This window comes from Anneissia japonica, unplaced genomic scaffold (genome assembly GCF_011630105.1).
Source record: "Anneissia japonica isolate Jap-2015-1 unplaced genomic scaffold, ASM1163010v1 scaffold11139_len9743_cov195, whole genome shotgun sequence".
Lineage (NCBI taxonomy): Eukaryota > Metazoa > Echinodermata > Crinoidea > Comatulida > Comatulidae > Anneissia > Anneissia japonica.
Genome location: NW_022718902.1, coordinates 1 through 4,442, shown reverse-complemented (window position 1 = coordinate 4,442; position 4,442 = coordinate 1). Strand labels below are relative to the sequence as shown.

Genomic DNA, 4,442 nt, shown 5'->3' with positions numbered 1-4,442 from the left:
CTTGTAGCATGAATACTGCAATAGTAATCAAACAAGTATTTCATTAATCAAATTGTAAATGATTTTAATTGAATTGCAATTATACAGTATATAGTACAGTAGTAATACTACTTACATTAAAAAAAAAATACATGCATATTGTTTTTAAGGTTGTTGGACATACTGTATTACTAAAATAAATATGCTATTACGAAGCACACAAAACCTGGTATAGTGTAATGCCTTAATTTTGTTAATAAATAGGTGCCTAGTATCGTCAGGAAAATTGAACCATACAATTTTACATCCCACACTGTATTGTTTGCTCTGTAATTCATAAGCTATTGGAATTATGCTTTACATAGTCTATTTTATAACCATAGTGAATGATACGCAGATTGTATAGGCCTATTTATGAACAATAAACACCTCAATTTCAGGGCATTCTATATTATATAGTTGAATTGCATTGTAATTCACCAAAAATAAATTGTTAAAATATACAATTTTAATAGATAAAATTAATTTAACACAGACATAGTAATTCATACTGGCAATACATTAACATAGCTACAGCATGAGGAGCCTCTGGTCAAAGGAGAAGCTAAAATTCACCTGTCTGGGGAGGATATTTAAACTCTGTGTAGTTGGCACACTACCCGTTGAAGTCCGTGAATCAGCATCAATTGACATCTTTAAAAAGCGACTCAAAACCTTTTTATTTGCCTTTTTATAGCTACTGTTTTCTGTTTCTCCTTGCTAGCTAGTGTTGTTTGTTCCAGGTTAGGAGGCACCTGATCCCAGAAAAGATCAAGACTTAACCGATGCTAACCGGAGTACATAAACACAGATCTCCGGTTGGCGGTGATGGTGTAACCCCATACTTCAGTTTGGGTGCTAGCTTGGTGTTTTGTTTTTTTCCCGGCTTTTTTCTTTGTGTTCTTGACTTCATTATTGTCTAGGGCATAGAGACCTCGTTTATTTGCGCTATATAAATCCATCTATTATTATTATTATTATTCAGAAAATGCCTCATGTATGGACTTCATTACACGACATCAGCACTCGCCTGTCTTTGCCAAGATAACCCCAGCACCAACGTACAATTTGCTGATAGGCTGTATACCTGTAACGCCTGGAAAAAAAATTTTGAAGCAATATTAATATAGATTTTTTTTGTGTGTGAGGGGAAGAGAAAACAGGAATTAAAGCATAACTACGACTCATAAATAGTAATCAGATTTAATAAAATATTTTATTGGTCAATTCCACTTGTAAGCAGTGGGGTATTTTGCAAGACTTGCCATGTACAGTAAGTGCACACACAAAGAAAAAGTAAGGTACCACCCAAAATATTAACTAATGTATGCCTAATAGAACAAAAATATATGTTGATGTTTGCGGTATAGAACAACAGTAGAGCATAGAACTGCAAGTGATCTGGCTAACATGCGGATGGGTGGTAAATAGACCTATATATTTAATGGAGTTTTGTAAAAAAAATAAATAAATCATTCAAGTCAGTGGCCTCTCTCCTCTCTGATGGTTGGGAGGGGATGCTAACCAATTCTTTTATTTTACATGGCCTTAATTTGTATTTTAATCGAATGGTTCTTACTTCTTGACAACAGGAACGATTTCCCCACATCTCTTCCACGACGCAGTTTCCACAAGTACACCTGAATATAACAGAAATGCATTTTTTTTTATATTAAACTAATGATTTTATAGAACATAATAGAAGGACTAGGCCCAATTATCATAACTCAGACAGGTTCTATTTCCCCAAATAGAAGCCCAGAGTATGATTTTAATGGCTCAGTTGACTTCTTTCTAGTCTACAAATACTTTCAGAAAAAAAAATATCAAAGATATGCTTCAAATTATCCATGCAATTTTAAAATATTCCGTTTGGTTTTCCATCCATACAACTTTAAATAGGGCACGCTGATGTCAGATTTAAAAGGATATTTTTCTTTATTTGGTTAAAATGGAATTCCCATTGGTATACACCCACCAACTAACTAGGCTAAAATACGCCAAACATGGCAATAGGCCTTAGTCTATTAGTATTTAGTACCACCCTAACCCTCCCTACAGTATAGGCCTAGCCAAAGATGGCCTAGCCTAGATAGGCAAAGAAGGGCTATCCTAGGCATACAGACCTCGCTAGACTAGGCCTAGGTTATAACAGGCCTAGCCTAGCAAGGTAGACCCCAGACTATGAATTGGCTAGGCCTAGTTAGAAGCCTCCACCCAAACAAAAAAATGATATAAAAACCGTCCGCGCAATTGGAAAAATAAGGGCCAATTTCCACGCAGATTTTTCCGAAAAAATCTTTTAGACTAGGCCTAGGCCGGTAGGCCTAGCCGTACGGCGCTCTACCCTCTAGCTAGGCCTAAGCTTTGCTTTGACATAATATATAATAAATCTGCTACGGGATGTCAAACAACCAGTATATGATGTTAAAAAAACATGTGATATGAATAAAATTACCATTCCTGTCTTGCCGCACGTTTATATTTCCCGGTAAGAAGACTCTCTTGGGATACAAGTAAGTAAGTAAGTAAGTAAGTAAGTAAGTAAACCTTGGCGAATAAGTTCACCAAGTTCATCATCAGCAACAGCAACGGGCCTTGCTTGGTTCATCGTCGCCAATAAATGCCATAATTTGGCCAAAATTTACAATAAGCCTACGAGGCTCCGCAGCTTTTTTTTTTTTTTTTGATGATGACTGATTGTCACTTGCCATAAGATCGGTCAATTAATATTAATAATAATTGGAATTGTGATAAACACTATAAAATCCGCGAGAACAAAATGGCTACAGCTAAAAACTTGTGTATTGTGGATTTCACCAAATTTCACGCATGCGTGTAATTACATCCGTGTGCCTATCCTCCGAGGCATGTGGCTGCCAAATTCGTAAAAGACAGTCGTAAAAACAACATTAAAAATGGACTTTAAAAAATAATTTGAGAAATATATAGCCAAATTTTAATCATTTACGATGAAATACATATCCAGGAACAAAAATGTAAAGCGGATTACCTATTACCATCACTGTATTGTGTCAATTGGCAAATAACCTCCACATTCCCTATCCTCGCAGTACAAATTTATCTTTTTGTGACGTCACAAAAAGATTTTCAGTGACTTTCTGGGGGATTTTTTGGGGTAAGGCATTGTACAATACGTTTAATATTGGGTGTCCGAGGTTTTCCAATGACTTTCTAAACATTTTTTTTGGATTTTGGATTTCTAGAAACCGTTTCATATCCATTTTAACATGTGGTACAGCATGCGCTGATATCCACTGTAATCCCCAGAAGGATGTACTTATAATAGTTAAACATTCAAAATATTTATTGATATTGTTTTATAGTTCATTTCCAATGTGGACGGGACGTTGCTTGCGCTAAAAATACCATAGAATAAATATATATTCAAAGAAATACACAGCATGTACAGTTTGCGCTGACACATGAGAAAATGAGTAACAGAAACAAACAATTGTGATGAAAAGAGCTCGGAGATGAGCCAAGCTAGAGGGTAGAACTTTAGCTATTGTTAAGGGTAAAATGACCTGGTCTGATGTACCGTTTGAAAGCGTTGCTCGACCATCTGCCAGTAACCATAATTTCGTTCTCGGCAGCGCCTAGGCTATGTAGTTTGGTTGCCCTTCCTATCCTGAAAGAGTGTGTGTTGAAACGCCTGTGGTCTAGATTGGCATAACGTGCGCACAATCTTAGTGTTTCAGACAGTTGTGCCCTGTTTACTGGTGTACCAGTTGGAAATACAAACTATTGACCTTCCACTTTGGGGCGAATTTTTCCGTATAGGTGTAGTGCTTTCACAGGGCACAAGCAGCTTCCACGATTTTCCTTAAGTACATATTTTGGATGTGGACCTTTGCTATGTTTGAACGTGCGGAAAGTGATGAGTACTTTATCCTTATGAAGTACTATGTTGTTGGACGTTAGCGCATGTTCAAGAGTTTTTGTAGCAACAATTTCGCTGGCTCGTTGGCAGGCCAAATAGCATGTTAGAAATAGAGCTTTATAGAGAGTGAAATCATAACGCGAAGTGGTTGCGAATTGGAGGTTCTCTATTCGTTTAGTGAAAATCTGTGTAGTGATTGGTAGCCGAGTGAAAGTGGCGGACTGCTGTAGTTTTAGTTTTGAGGCTCCTCTACACAGAATGGTCACTTTTGTCGAGACTGTCGGATCCTCCATGTAAGAAATCTTGTGCATGAATGAAATTGCACTAAGGTAGGTTTTAACGGTAGAGACTGCAAGTCCAGATTTTATCAAATAGCACACGTAAAGGGATAAGGCTTGTTGGGTTGATGGCATACGTAACGGTAGGTTATGTCGTCGTAGAAAGTGACGAAAATGTGTCTATTGCTTGATGTAAGACTTAGCAGTGTCTTTTGCTAACGATCCCCAGGTAAGTGTCTGTT

The 4,442-nt window shown here is 37.1% G+C and overlaps 1 long non-coding RNA gene across 1 annotated transcript; it reads right to left on the bottom strand.

Moving 5' to 3' along the window:
• Window positions 1-1,010: 1,010 nt before the first annotated feature.
• LOC117110649 lies at window positions 1,011-2,601 on the bottom strand. The gene is made up of 3 exons (XR_004445743.1): window positions 2,477-2,601; window positions 1,598-1,658; window positions 1,011-1,114 (listed from the first exon to the last, which is right to left on the bottom strand). It is a non-coding gene; the product is annotated as an uncharacterized LOC117110649 (long non-coding RNA).
• Between the last annotated feature and the right edge of the window lie 1,841 nt (window positions 2,602-4,442).